Consider the following 16,837-nt stretch of genomic DNA (forward strand, 5'->3'; position numbering starts at 1 on the left):
CATTAAAAGATATGTAGATGACATTCTACTTTGCTTGCCTACTAATGAACTTGATAATTTGTTATTCTATTTTAACAGCTTTAACCATCATATACAATTTACTCTTGAAAAAGAGGACATGTTGAGTTCTGTACCTTTTTTGGACACTAGAGTTATACGTAAAAATAACATTTTATTAGTTGATTGGTATCGTAAACCACTTAGTTCAGGCAGATATCTGAACTATAGTTCATACCATAAACACGTTATGAAAATCAATTTAATTAAATCCATGAAAAACCGCGTTTTAAAAATCAGCGATGTTTCTTTTCACTCAAAAAATTTAAAAATATTGTATCAACTTTTTTTAGAAAACGGTTATCCAGAGTCTTTGTTGAAGAAATTACTGTTTAATACAATTAACATTCAACCAACAAATGTTAATAACAATTTTGATGCAGACAACTCGCAAACCATCGCGACTCCCTTTACTAACGTAACTTATATGACGTTACCATATATTAGCGATATTGCACCGAAGTTTACTAGACTTTTTAAGCCTTTCGAAAACATCAAACTTGCATTTAAGACGACTCTCACAGTCAATAAGATTTTTTCGAACGTCAAAGACAAGACTCCAATGCTTTCTAAAACTGGTACAGTCTACAGTCTTCCTTGTTTTGATTGTAATCAAATATATATTGGTCAAACATCAAGAAGATTAAAAGACAGAATGACTTCACATAAGTCAGACTGCAGATTGTACCCTGACAGAAGTGCATTGGGTGAACATGTTTTCAATAATAATCATCGAATTGATTACAATAACGCTAAAATATTGGACCGTGAGTCACATACTTCAAAGAGGCTTTTTTTGGAAATGGTTCACATAAATAAAAATCCAAATTCGATGAATCATCGTACTGATATAGGCCACCTAAATGAAATGTTTTCTTATCTACTATTTTTAGATAATCGTGAGTTATCTCCTAACTTCTCTTCTAGATACTCTGATTTGTCAACAACATTATAAATCACTTTTGTAAAAATTAATTTTTGTTAACAACTTTATAAATTACTTTTGTATAAATAATTTAAAACTTTTAATTAACCTTGATCAATAAATCTTACTCATTTTTAAATTTTACCTTAATTTATAATTTCAACAGTAATTTATAAAATTTAAAAAATACTTTCATACTTATCATTGACCCTTATTGGTCGTTTACTAAATTGATCATATTTAAAAAAAAAAAAATTTTGTTAGATATTTCAAATAACTCCATGTCATGAATGTCCAAGTGTCATTTTATATTTCGTCGATTTTGAAGCTGAACTAAATTATAAACCTTTATTTGAATAATTTTGTTATATCAAGACATTACATGACCATTTTAATAAGTAAAAATCTCATTTTAATGACCACCTATTTGAAATATCCTCAATAAGTTGTAAGTACATATAATTTTATATACATATTTTCATATTGTCTCACATATATAATATAATTGTAGCACCCTGACGATGTTCATAATCATGAACGAAAGCTCGGAATAAAAACTTAAAAGAGTACACTTATCAATTGCTGCATAACCCAATAACCAAAAACTGTATATATATATATATATATACAATAGTATTTTGTATTTTGACAACGAAACCCGATTTGGGCTTCGAAACGTTAATAAATTCATTTTTTAGTAAAATTGTGGCTTATTTCCCATAGAAATACGTAATTATGAAAATTGACATGTACGATTCTTATGAAAGGAACATCTTAAAACAAAATTATAGTGAAATTTGTCCACCCAATAAAAATTGTATGGGGGTTTTGTTCCCTCAAACCCCCAAACTTTTGTGTACGTTCCAATTAATTCATTATTGTGGTACCATTAGTTAAACACAACGTTTTTAAAACTTTTTCGCCTCTTAGTATTTTTTTGATAAGCCAATTTTTATCGAGATGCGGCTTCTTTTTTAATATGTTTACATAAAAATTCAATGGGGGTTTTGTTCCTTTAAACCCCACAAATATTCGTGTACGTTCTAATTAAACTATTATTGTGGTACCATTAGATAAATACAGTGTTTTTAAAACTTTTTTGCCTCTTAGTCTTTTTTTGATAAGTCACCTTTTATCGAGATGGCTTCTTCTTCAAAATATACCTAAAAATGTAAAATATTAATAAATTTTCAGATTATTAAAAGGTATATCATAGGTACTTAACCATATACAAATATGTGGTGGATTCGACAAATATTCAAAATATCTCGATAAACACTGGCTTATCGAAAAAGTACTAAGAGGCAAAAACGTTTTAAAAACATTGTGTTTAACTAATGGTGCCACAATAATAATTTAATTTTGGAACGTACACCAAAGTTTGGGGTGTTTAAAGGAGCAAAACCCCCATAAAATTTTTATGGGGTGCACAAATTTCACTTTAATTTTTTTTAAGATGTTGCTGCCATAAGAATGCCACATGTTCATTTTCAATGAAAAATCTCTAAGAGATTTCAATATATGAAAAAAAAACGATTTTCATTTTGTAACTTCAAAGGGCTCTAACTTTTTTTGTGTATACTTTTGTACTAAGGTAAGTTGGATTCAATCAATTTATTTTTGTCCCCGGAATGCGTGATTTAATTTATGACATACCTTTTTGAAACACCGTGTATAAAGTCGAATCCATTTCATCTGCAATTATACGTAATACATATTCAACACACAGTACATAAACATAGGATACATAAACACATAATACACAAACCCGTAATACACCCAAATGATACAAAAACACACAGAATAATCCCAATTTAATATTTTGGGGGCACAAATACAATTCTTAAAGCTAAAAGCATGGCTATTACCTGGAAAATCGAGGCCGAGTAAGTAAACCGTCAGTTTTGAAAAAAATAACCCGTTCAACAACTTTTTTGTTAAAATTTCGCACAAGTTTTAAAATAATCTTTTTTGTTAAACATGCGATCTTATAATAGTTGAAATGTCTCCTTGTACTGTATCCTATATTTATATCAAAAGTTCGGAAACCACACGTTATTAGGGAAAATTGAAAATATTTTGTGTTGTGTAATATTCCTATGATTTTTTACTAATTATTATTTAAATATAATATAATTTTCCAATTGCTTTTGAATTTGTTTATTAATTTTATTTTTAATTGTGGGTAACAAGTTTTGGAAATCTAATTTGATATTCAAAGGAACAATAAGTTCTCTCTTTATTTTGGCCAGTGTTGCCAGCTTGTAGGTTACGAGGAATGTCAGAATAAGCCGGTATTCATCAGATATGTATTTCAAACACGTTTCTTTGCTAATGAAATAAGATTCTTGTTTTTAGGCACCAATAATCTGCTGTTACAGAAAAATTGCTATTATTAATTTTAGAAATTGCATAAGAGAATCGGAGAAGATAACTTTATTGATATATTTATTAATGGTCCAATATTATCTGCTTGATATATAGCCGCGTTTTCTGCTTTGAATATACACAGTTCATAAAAGTGTGGATGAAAATTTGTAATTGGTACTAGGAATGTAAATGCCAAAATATACTTTGTTACAATTTTTTAGCCGCCCGTCTGTATACGCCAGTCAATGGGATCAAGAATAGGATATTACCTCCGAATTCTATCCTACTGAATTGATTTTAATGAAATTTTGGGCCTACCCTCTACTTATCTCCTAAATCTACCTAAGTCTACCCTATGCCGATATGTGCTTTTATCTTGGGGGTGGTTCCCACCCCTTCTTAGGGGTGGAAATTTGTTTGGTTAAAATTACCACGGAATTAGCTAGAAACGGTAATTCTAAGCAAAAACCATAGATTTATAATACTCTAGATTGCGCCTTACGATCTTAAAATGGGTGACGGTTGCGACAGAGATAAATGAGCCTATTTGGTCGGTAGTCTCTTTTTAATTTAAGGGGAATATCGACGACGTGACTATCCCACTTTATCGAGTATTATGTATTGACAGTTCGAGCGGGTGGTGACGAGAAATGGTCTTTGGTCTTCGGACGTGGATAATCGTGGTTCGAATCCCATACCAACTTTACCTTTTTTATTTTTAATTTAATCAATATTGCGTTTATTAGGTATTTTTACATCTGAAAAATGGACCTAAGTAAATCTAGCAGATAATAAATGTATGTATAGTAAGTTAATATTGGAATACATAATTATTTGTGAACTGCATAGTGAAATAAAAGTCATTTGTTATTAATATAAATTCGGCCTTATTCGAATGACGTGAATAATGTTTGTATTGCTTCTACCTTTTTAAAAAATTGTAATAATAGTTTCATAAATAAAAATAATGTCTAATTACTTATAATTGAATCGGTCATTTCAAAAACAGCAAAGTCCACAATTTTCAGAAACTAACTTTTTGAGAGGAATAGACTCCTTTAAGATAAACGTTGTGTGCAAAAACGACACCAGTCCAGTAAAAACATTAGGAACAAAACTACAATATAACTCTGAATTTTGATATCCATTTCATCCATCTTTCGACTATATAGGTAGTTTTCTTTGCTCTTCTGTAAAATTAGGAATATGTGACTCGTGTCTCGTGTTGTTTTTGAAATGACCGATTCAATTAATAAATCGATGATGGTACATTATGTTGATATTAATTTTTGGTAATTTGTACGAATATTTTTAACAATTACTTTATACTATTGTACCATTAACTTATTAAACAAAATAACATTGGCTTTTATATTTTTAAAAATCTATAGGTACCTACACAGTTTTTCTTATTTGTTATATATTTCTTTGCTTAGATTTATTTTAGAGATATAATAATATCTAATAAACGCAATATTGATTAAATAAAAAATAAAAAAAGTAAAGATTGGTATGGGATTCGAACCAGGATTATCCACGTCCGAAGACAAACGACCAGTTCTCGTCGCCATCCGCTCGAACTGTCAAATCATCTAAAATACTCGTCGATAGAGTAGGATAGTGACGTCGTCGATACTCCCCTTGAATTAGAAAGAGACTACCGACCAAATAGGCTCATTTATCTCTGTCGCAACCGTCACCCATTTTAAGATCGTAAGGCGCAATCTAGAGTATAATATATCTATGGCAAAAACTGTTCTATAATTTTTTTTGAAAACTTAATACTTTTTGAGAGATATTCGTGGTTGAAAATTGGCCATTTTCATTGAAACAATAATACCTTTTCGAACTCGTTTTTGCGAATACCTTAAAAACTATGCATCTAACTAAAAAAACTATATTAAACATTTTTGTAGGTTATAAAAAAACAAAGAGACACTTGCGTTGTAACGGTATAATATTTTTCTAAGAAACTTAAGACATTCTCCTCGAGTGTAGACAACCAGTTCTACCTTCTATACGTCAATGATAAAGCCAATAATTAAATAATATTGTTGAATGATGTGTACGTACTTGACATATTCGAAACACGGCATTTTTGATGGCGCATGTGTTTCGTTGTGATTTTCTATTTCTCTCTAAGACGATGGTGCTTGATTTTTGGACAAACGAGTCGTTGTTGGGTGTGGTTCTTTGTTGAGACTAGTCATTGGAGCTGTTACAAAAAGTGTATGGTGTAAAATTGCCTATGAAGGCGATCACAAATATATGTTTTGGATACGACCATATTTTTGGTGAAATTTTTCCTACCAATTGGTGATGGCTGTGGTAAGATTCTTAAGGAAGTGCTGAGAATCTTTTGCTAATAGTGAATAGGAAAAGCCGAATTATTTTCGGATAAATTTGCTCCAAACCGGACCAGTTAAAAAAAGGAAGAGAGATAAAACTGAGTGGAGAAATTAATTTTAACACTGTGTTTGAAAGAAAACAGGTATGTCGTTGTTCTTTTGTTTTTTTTTTAATAGCTGTAGGTTAGTAATAAATAGAGTCAAATTCATTTGGCTTGTCAACTGTTTTACTGTGGGTGTAAAAAGTTGATTGGATAAAAAAGTAGCTACATTTAAAGGAATAACTTTAAAACGTATTTCAAATTTAAGCGGCAGATTTTGGTAATGTAATATATATTCTGGGATGGGTTTAGCAGCATTTGAATATATTCTTTTTGTTTCATTACATGGGGTGGGATAACTTAGTAAAAGTTAGGCTATATTGCCATAGAGGATTTAAATGTAATCAACTATACAGATGTAGTTTTATGAAGGCATTTATTTATTGAAGTGCTCTTCAAAGTAGTTTTATTTAAATTTTGAGTAGAGAAATAAAATACTTTATCGAAACAGCTACTTGTTATTTTGGGGATATTTAAACCTTGTAAATTAAAGTACATAATTCGGGTAATTAATGGGACTATTTTTATTTAAGGGTTTTAGTATGGGACGTTTTAGTACGGGACGTTTTAGTACGTGACGTTTTTTTGAAGTCACACGCTTTCAACAGAGAGGCCATTTGAGCGTCATGGCATGTCAGGGAATGGACTGATGGACCCGATGGTAGAATCATAAGCCCCTACATAATCCGTTGTAGATATGGTAATCTGTGGAGAAGATTCAGAATTAAGGTTTTTTTACACTTCATTATATTAATTAAGTTATATTCATGCTTTGTTTGGACTTAATTTTTTTTGGATAGTATTAAGAGGATGAACTTTATTATTTGTACATTTTTAATTTAAACTTCATTAAGAGGATAGATCATCTAGGATCATTAGGAGTATCTATTGATTTTTTTTGCCGATGTTAGTAACTTATTTTTCAGGAACAGACACATATAAATTTAGGGTGTAAAAGCCAGTTATTAATTTTTCTATTTTTTTACTGCTACTATTTATTTAAAGTAAACAACATCTAAAGTTTTAAAATACCTACATCACAGTTAAAATTGTAATGGGGCAAAGGCAGGGATTTTATTGGAGTCTATAGTTTAAAACTTTTCAAATATTACCTACGGTGTGTTTCATTCTGCGCTTGCGTACGCTATGGGCCCATTGCTAACCGCCGCGTTACCCGAAGTTCGTTCGCCTTAGTCTTTGTTACCAAGCTTTGTTGTTTTTTTTAATTGAATTTAATGTTATGGGGGAAATATATATATTTAAAATAGTGGATTTTAAATTTTAATAGTTATATTGCTGTAAGATAATTTTGTCACTTTTATTTTCTTTTTACATTATTTAGATAATTTGTCACTAAAAAAAATACTTGTAGTCACTCTTTGAATATTTCAGATAGTTAATGTCACCTAATCACTTGTATAGTGTGTTTGTAAGAGACAACCTCGTAACCGACGTTAGTATTACATCATAGGGTAATAAAAGTTGTATATGGGTTACTCGTGTCTTATTATTATTCCTTTGCTTCATTTGGAGAATAAGTTATAGTTATCTGTTTGTACTGGCTGGCAATAAAGGAAGCTGGCGCCCAAGTATATTTTATCGTTCTATTTGAATCCACCCCGCCACCGGTGAGTTAGTTCGGAGCCAGTACCGTTGAAGAACGACAACGGCCTACATATAACTGCAAGGTGAGTAGCATTAGTGATGTGGTGTTTGTTTTAGCATTTATCTACGTGCTAACCCGTCTTGCGCGTTACAGCGTTCATAAATCTTCTAGTTATAATACAAAAAGAGATATGGTAGGTGAAAATAGTTTGTTTTTTGGTGCATTCTCAAATTGGTGTATTCAACTTGAAATAATAGAGAAACGGTCAACTTTAGGTGTATAAATACCTTTTGTAGTGCTTGAAAAGACCTTTAAAATGAGGTATATTAAAGGTCCATTACATTAAAACTAAGCAAGATATGCTGCAAACAATATTGATAACTAATGTATTTTAAGAAAAAATGAGAAGTAATTTTAACCCCCATCCACCAAAATGTAAATTCATCGTTTTCCTTCCACAATACCTTTTATTATAGTGTTATTTCTATGTTCAAAAAGTTGGACGGGTTTAAAATGAATGGTTTTTGAAAAAAAAAGATCAATTAATTATAGAGCGCATTTTTAAATTTTCTTAAAAATATTCCTTTTTCTCCATGTAACTTGAAAATGATAAGAGATACAGTAATGAAAAATAAAAAGAAAATTTTTATCATAAAAAGCCCTACATTTTTGTGTCATATCTTTTTTCGTATCTCTTATCTTTTTCGAGTTACATGGAGGAAAAAAAAGATTATTAAGAAAATTTAAAAATGCGCTCTATAATTTGATCTTATTTTTTTCAACCAGTCCAACTTTTTGAACATAGAAATAACACTATAATAAAAAGTATTGTAGAAGGAAAACTATCTATTTAAATCATGATGGATTAGGGGTTAATTATACTTCTCATTCCTTCTTAAAATACATTAGTCATCAACTTTTTTGCAGAATATCTCACTTAGTTTGAACGTAATCGACATTTAGTATTGCTCATTTTAAAGGTCTTTTTAAGCACTGCAAAAGTTATTAGTAACATTATACACCTAAAATCGACAGTTTCTCTGTTATTTCAAGTTGGATTCATCGATTTCAGCATGCAGCAAAAAATCAAACTCTTCTTACCTACCATATCCCTCTTTGTATTTTAACTAGAAGATTTGTGAAGGAACGAATCTCTTTGTTTTTTATAACCTACAGAAATATTTTATATAGTTTTTTTGTTAGATGCATAGTTTGTACGGTATTCGCAAAAAAAGTAATCAATTTCGGTCAAAACCTTTGCAGATTTTTGTCTTCCTGAGATACATTTTCACGGAGCTGGTGCTTCATGGATCATATTGAAGATTCGATTATTCCTTTTTTGATGTTTATGTTGTGGTTGGAGGGGTAAAACTAACTGTTGGTGTGGGCTGGTTCACTGTAGACTTTGGTTGCAAATCATGTGTTTTCTTCTGTAATTAGCACAACCAGAAAAGCAACTGAATTATTGTTTTTCTTGTTCTTGGTGAATTTGAAAGATTCTAATTGTGTTGGATGGATTTTGTGATGGACGACATGCTACAAGAAAACAGTTTTATTACCCAAATATGATCTAATCAGCTTTGAAATTGTTTATTTACTATATACATTCGTAATAATATACTTACTAGCATAAAAGATAATATAAATCAAAATCTTATATGAATCATACTAAAACAGATTTTCGATTTAATAGACTGAATTAAATGCAGTAGTAACTTAATATACTAATCATTAACATTAATGAAGCGGGGCAAACTAGTAATTAGCACACTCATATGAGCGTCAATATCGCTCATCTAAACATAATACTCTTACCTTGCTTGCTTGCAAACTTACAAGTTAGTTTACGTTGATTATATAAACTCTAATTTATTTTTAGAGAACTTGTTGCACTATATGAAGTATAAGTTTTGAACAAAATGAAATAGTGCGCATAATGTTTGGCAATGTCAATTGGCAATGTTTGATGAGCGTTTTCATTGTTTAGTAATAACTTTTCCTAAATTTTATATACCTACACTATCTCGTAGACTGTTTTTATATGTCTAACTACGTCGTATTTCGCGTTCATATATGCAATTAATTTTGTCTATGTTTCATCTAGTTAAAAACTACGATTACTTTTGCCGTGTAACCAATTTTTGATTATAAACACAGACGCACTTTCTTTCTCGAAGTACCTATTAAAAATGTTTATATTAACATTTAGTAAGTTGTGTGGTTATGGGTATAAAATAATAGTCAGATGCAAAGATTAAGATGCCACATCAGAAAATAGCTTATGAATAATATAAATAATGGAAACAAGTAGAAAAAGTAGGTTAGCGAAGCGAAGGTTGCAGGACGTTTTGAAGGAGTTGAGTACGATAATCAGGCGATGCAGAGGAGACTGTATATAAATTGTGTAATAGGTCATAATACGCTAAAAATTTATTGAAAATATATTTGACCAAGATTATTAATGCTAGGGTGCTCGGTAAAAGAAGTATCAAGTAAATTTAGTCAACTTTTTGGAAGTAAAGAAACGATAATTTAATTGGCATATCTACTACCAATTTTATCTACGACCAAATAATTTTATTTAGGTATTTTATATTACCATATTGACTTGTTCTATTGATACCAAGGCAAATATACCTATAGTCCTTTATATTTTTTTCGACGCAAATAATATTTTGACTTTACTCTTTTTACCGAGCATCCTAGTAAATGATTCTGTACATTTTATTTAATAAATATGATGATAATTTTGTTTTTCTATTTGTTTCAGGTAAGCACTCAAACGTACTCTGATGATGGTTGGAATAAAGTAAGAATATTATACAGAGTGGGCCAAAGAACACAGTATACCTCGATATTTGGCAGTATTTATTAGATTTTAAGGAAATGATGAAACAGGTCGATTTTTGATCTAAGGGGACACGTTTTTACGGTATTTGTCATTTGTCAACCCCCTCCCTTCCACATACCACATCCCTTATTTTTAAATAGGGAATAGGGGTCGTGTGCTAGCTCATTTGAAAGGTTACTCAATTTTCTATTCAATAATATTAACATTGTCATAATTATTTATACAAGCTGTCCAAGAAAAATTATTTTGAATTAAATTAATTGACACAAAAAGAAAAATGTATGTAATTTATTTAACTCAGAATACATTCTACTGCTGACAGAAAACAGAAAAAATGTTTATTTGATAAATAAACATTGTTTGTTGTTTAAATTCAATATTCAACGTACAGCTGGTTCCTAAAAAAACTGATACGACTCTTAGGAAGATTTGATCGTTTTGAGCAATGTATTTGATTGGTTTGACATTATTATTATATTTATTATGACAGACAAATAATAAAATAAACAAACAACTGATTGTAAACATTGAGGCGTTTTACATGTCTGCTCAAATGGGGACAAGGAAAGACTATCTACCAAGATACTGGGGGGTCAGAATGGGGCTAGTAGAAGGAACAGACACGTAAACCTTCATGCGAACGACAGCTCATTTTTTGTGCGGTGGCAGGTCGTAGATTCGTTGGGAGGGGTAGGAGGGTTTAAAGAAGACTAACTACATAACCAAATAAGCAAAGGATACTTACACAGACTTGAGGACTTTCCTACTATTTAAACAAATTGGGACGCCGTTTGAAAAATCCTCAAATTCTCATATCGAGTACTTACTGGAGAGCAACTGGGGGACATTCATCGTAGATTCCTCGTTGGGGTTATACTGGGCTACAAATTATCATCATATGGCTTCTATGCCATATCTTTTTCTTCTGTTCTAAAACTTAATTCGCTTGTATTAGCTGTCTGTTAACAATTTAAAAAAAAAAAAAAGGTTACAGAAATAAAGATGTGTACATTTTATAATGTTTATTTAAACCTTTATACCTTATTTATTTTTATTTTGAGAATAAACATTCTCAAACAAGAAATGAACAATAAAAACAAATATATGGTTTTACAATTCTTAACCTTATTTTTAGCAGTGTACCAAAACAAAAATTTGATATGGCTGTCAAAAGTCACTGCCATTTTATATTTACTTTACATAAAAATTTCCGTGAATCCATGTTGAAAACAAATTATTTAAATATGTAAAACCTTTACCATTAATATCCACTTGTGAATTTATTTAAAATAAACATTATTCATACCTCGTTAAAACAAAATCCTTGTCACATGTCACACTTGGAACTTCAAAATTTTCCATTCGAGATTGGGGGGAGGGAAGACATTCAAATCATTACAAAACTGGAACTTACGGGAATTCTTACTGGAACATGAACAAATCCATAATATCATCATAAAAATAGCAACAGCTACACAAAGGACAGGAATGTTACCATAACATCATAAAAACAGGAAACCACGCACTTCTTTACCGGCAAAGTAAACTGCGTAACAATAAAACTGTTTCACAATAATATATCCATTAAAATGCTGTGAAACTATTGTCATTATATTCCTTGACAAGTTAAAAATCCTTTAGTTCTTCTACCATAAGAAGAAAAACATTTTAAGGCCGGAAAAGTGCGACTTTCTGCGAGTCTGTTAGTTGAGTTCCATACTAAAAGATGTTTAATCTTCGAACATGTTTTTGGAACTGCCTTGCATCGTCACGTCTCTCTCGCGTCCAACGGATGCATTTCTTCTCGATCTTTCGACCAAAACTATTGACCAATCATCAACTACAACTCAAGGATCTTTCAAAATTCAGACCAATAATATCATAGGGTTTTTAGCGCTCAAAACTTGAGGGAAATATACTGGGATTTTTCTGGATTTTTCAACGGATCCTTCCAGAACAATAAATGTTTATACAAGTAAACAGGAAATTTCCTAACCTTTACAATGTGGTGAAATATTTTGAAATATTCCGAACAGGAGCGGCTTAGGAAATTTTAAAGATATTTAAACTCACAAAATAATTTAGAAAAATAGATATTTTTCTTGTGATAGGATTAAAATTAATGGATATTTTTTATAAAACATTGTAGTAGAAATCCATCTGCTACAACATAATTTTAATTCATAAATTGTAATGATTATTAAGGTCTAAATTTTGATATTATTTTAAATTCTTGCAGTTTTCGCATCTTCAAAAGGATTCTCTTCTCTCTCCAAAATCGTACGATCTTCATGAGCGTTAGATATTTTTGGTCTTCCAGAACCTTGCTTTCTTTCGAGAGTTTCTTGTTCTCTCCATCTTTTATTGATATTAAAAACTGTTGTTGTGCTTACGTTAAAATGGTTCTTTACGGCAGATGGTGACCAACCATCTTCTAATTTCGTTACGATTCTTGCTTTTAGTTCTTTGCTAACATGTGGAGCCATTTTTGAGTTTGAACAGAATAAGTTATGAAACAAATTTTAAGATTTGGCAGTGACAGTGACAGTATGTGAATAATAAGTATTTATCCTTTAAAATACACTGCTCAATTTTCTACAAAATACGCTGTAAGAGTCGTATCAGTGTTTTTAGAAACCAGCTGTACCAAGAGACATTGAAATTAAGCAAAAAGCAATGTTTAATCAAAAAACATTTTTTTCTGTTTTGTGACAGCAGTAGAATGTATTTTGAGTTAAATAAATTACATGCATTCTTTTTTTTTTTTTTTTTTATTAATGGCTTTGACAGAGCCAATTAGCCAGACTATTTGTGTTTTTTTGTATGGTATTACAATAACAATTTTAAGTTAATATCTAAGCCTACTTATTATCTAAATTTACAGAGTGTTATACTATCTTAATGGATACATTTTTCAATTTTGTGTGATATCTTTACAATTTTATAATTTTATTATCTAAGCCTATTTAAAATTTAAATTTACAGGACGTTACATATTCGTAAAGACATTGTAACGTCTGCTTATTTTTTGGAAAAAGAATTTCGTTTAAATTGACAGGTAAAGGACAATTTAGATCAATTAACTTTTCATACATTACTTTAATATTTTGTCTGTACAGTCCACACTCCAATATGAGGTGCTGTAGATCTCCCAATCCACCACAGGCGCAATATGGGTTATCACTGATACCTATGCTGTGTTTGTAGGCTGGGGTTAGTGCGTGATTTGACCTCATTCTGTTTATTGTTTTTATAAATAGCCTATTTGATTCTTGTTTAAACCATCTCTCATTGGGAATTAGTGGCTGGCAATTTCTAAAATTTATTCCCGTTGTACTTTGGTTATATACACGTTGCCAATTTTGTTTGCAATGGTTTTTACTGATATTATCTATATCGGTTACTGGTAGAAGTATGTTGCTTATGTTTTGTTTGGTAAAAGCTGCAGATTTAGCTAATTTGTCGACTTCTTCATTTCCTAATATTCCAGAATGTCCTTTCACCTAACAAATAATAATTGAACTGCCCGAGGAAGTAAAATCATAATATTGACTCTTAATTTCTATCTCAATGTGGTTTAGATTTTTTGTCGATTGGATAGAAGTGAGTTTGTCCACAATACTTCTACAATCGGTGAAAATGATATAATTGTCCATACCAACAGAGGCTATATATATTTTAACGCAAGTAATAAAGCTGATAATTCGGCAGTATATATTGAAGTTGTTTGTGTCAATCGTCATGCATTCTTCTTTTTGTGTCAATTAATTTAATTCAAAATAATTTTTCTTGGACACCCTGTATAAATAATTATGTCAATGTTAATATTACTGAATAGAGAAATAAATAACCTTTCAAATGAGCTAGCACACAACCCCTATTCCCTATTTAAAAATAAGGGGTGGGGGAAGTGGAAGGGAGGGGGTTGACAAATGCTAGATGTATGTACCGTAAAAATGTGTCCCCTTTAAATCAAAAATCGACCTGTTTCGTCATTTCCTTTAATAAATACTGTCAAAAATCGAGGTGGACTGTTTTCTTTGGCCCACTCTGTATTCTAAATATTATAGCAGATATTGTGAGATCCATTATAAATAGCATATACATTTTTGGGATTAGATTAGAAAGCATTTTTATCCAGTTTTTTTGCTTTAACTAATGGATACACAGCTGGATTAGTTCTTGAAGTCTTTAGATGTAATATTATTAGGTATTTTTTATTGTAATATTATTATGTAATATTATAACATTTTTAGCAACTAAATCTGTTTTTTCCATTGTGTTTTGTGTGGCTTTTTTAATTAGTTTTTTTTTAAATGCCTCTAGAATGCTTCTCTTGAGAAAAACGAAAACTGGTACGTCTGTTTATCTTTTAGAGATAAATCCATTCCGTCAATTACGAATTTCTAGTACCGGTCATAGGCGTCTCTTTTGTGTAGGGCAACGGTTATTTTATTGCATAACTTTTTTGTCTTCCGTTTTTTGAATTTGAACAAAATTTGAAAAAATAAATTAAAAAAAAACGGTGTATTTTACCGACTTAAAGCAATAGTAACGTTTAGTATTAGAATACCTGATAATTTAAGAATCTAGTGACAAAAATGCTTAAAAATTAAAGATGCAAAAGTAATGCTACAAATTAACCGACTCAATACGGACTCATATGACCGTACCAGTTTTCGTTTTTCTAAATAGAAGCGTTCTGGAGGAATTAGAAAAAAACTAATTACATTACAAGACGCTAGTTTCAAAGAGCTCTAGCTCCCTTAGGAAGCATTTTCGGGCTAGGTGATTTGGGTTAAACTTTAATATTTTGAGTCTAGAAATCTACAGTTAAATATTTCCAATTATTAATGACACACCGTGTAGTTTGATCACAGTTAATTTTACATACAGATCCCAAAATATTATTAGTTTTTCAGTTTTTTGAAGTTATACTTCTTTACCGGCGATAGAGGGTGATTTTTTTATATGTTAAAACCTATCAGCCCGGCGCATGCGCATTATAACTTTGTTCTGATTGGATGTTCAAATGTCAAAAATTATCGGATATGGCAGCTGTGGTTTGGAGGTAAAGGTAAAGGTAAACAAATGTATAATATATTAGTTTTATTGTTGTGAGGACAGAAACAAAAAAGTTTATAATATTGTAGTGACTTTTAAATAGTTTTTAAAAGCAACAGGTACGTAATAATTGTTAATGTATCATGGGTATATATAAACCTACCTATTTGATCTGCCAAAATACATAGTATGTAATACTTTTATTTATATAATTTGATTGCCATCAAAATTTCTATCAATATTCACCTAATATATTGTTTTTTTACTCTATGTTTTGTTGTATTTTTTCAATTCTAAATCATTTCAATTCAAAATTAAAGTAATTTGATCAATTTTCAAAATATCAAAATATCACAAGTTTAATCCGTTTAGTTAGTCGATCTTCGTAAATAATGACACATAGTGTCCGTGGCTAAGCGGAGAAAGCGAATGAATTCCAATACCAACCGCTCTTATCAGCGCTGGTTCGAGTCCCAATAGAAACTTTCTTTTTTGTTTTTTTTAATACATTTTATGATTGTAAGTATATTTATTATATAATTGTATTTTCAGAAAATACGTATTTAGTTAAAAAAAATTTCGACAATTAATGTTCAGACATCATTTGTGGCTTGTTTAATGTGTTTGTGTTTTGTTTTTTTATTATTTTAATTTTTGGCACTGTTCTAATAAAAATGTTTGAGAAGTAGTAAGTATAAATTAGTTTAATATTTAAACAAAATATAAATAAAAAGTATATTAATTTCGTTTAAATCATATAATAGAAGTATAACTTCTTACGTGCGTACAAAGTACACACACATTCTTTTTTTATGGGTCCTTTTATCTCAAGCTGGTATTTAGAGTTCGCAAAGCTAATGTTTTGTAATTTTTTTAAGGGCTCTTTCATTTTTTCTTTTGAACTTGGTAAGTCCAGTTGCTTGTTCTAATTAACCTTGTAAAGAAAACAATGATACATAATTACATAATAGTAGTAGATACAGTATTGCCCAAAATAAACAGTACTGAAACTGAAACACAGATGTCTCTTTGTGCGTGCTGTCATATTCAAATTAATTAGTATAGACCTGTCGAGTAATCTTTAAACGATTACTTATTAAGGCCTAATTGTTAAAAATGGTGTTAAATACAGAGGAGAAAATGTTTCTTGTGGAGCATTATTTTCGCTCATACGGAATCGGCCGATTTAAAAGTGCAAGTCTGCGATTACTTGTGTGATCAATTCACACAACAGTTTAATAAACGTTCTCCAAGCAATGCTGTAATTTTGAAGGTTGTTGAAAATTACAGCATTACTTGGAGAACGTTTATTAAACCTTTTTGTGAATTGATCACACACGTATCGCACACTTGCACTATTAAATCGGCCGATTTCGTATGAGCGAAAATAATGCTCTATAAGAAACACTTTCTCCTCTGTACTTAACACCATTTTTAACAATTAGGCCTTAATAATTAATTGTTTAAAGATTACTTGAGAGGTCTATACTAGTTAATTTGAATATGACAGCGCGC

The 16,837-nt window shown here is 30.4% G+C and overlaps 1 protein-coding gene and 1 long non-coding RNA gene across 3 annotated transcripts in view; both read left to right on the forward strand.

The window, feature by feature from the left end:
* Window positions 1–16,837, forward strand: part of LOC126888405 (neurobeachin) — a 2,163,879-nt gene that overhangs the window by 857,498 nt on the left and 1,289,544 nt on the right. The gene's annotated exons all lie outside the window — the stretch shown is intronic.
* LOC126888424 (uncharacterized) lies at window positions 5,432–14,440 on the forward strand. 2 transcript variants are annotated; one of them, XR_007699549.1, is made up of 3 exons: window positions 5,432–5,843; window positions 6,335–6,530; window positions 10,178–14,440. It is a non-coding gene; the product is annotated as an uncharacterized LOC126888424 (long non-coding RNA). The 2 variants fall into 2 exon arrangements; XR_007699548.1 differs by lacking the exon at window positions 10,178–14,440 and having other exon boundaries at window positions 6,335–7,297.

The sequence above is a fragment of the Diabrotica virgifera genome, chromosome 7 (assembly GCF_917563875.1).
Source record: "Diabrotica virgifera virgifera chromosome 7, PGI_DIABVI_V3a".
Taxonomy (NCBI): Eukaryota; Metazoa; Arthropoda; class Insecta; order Coleoptera; family Chrysomelidae; genus Diabrotica; species Diabrotica virgifera.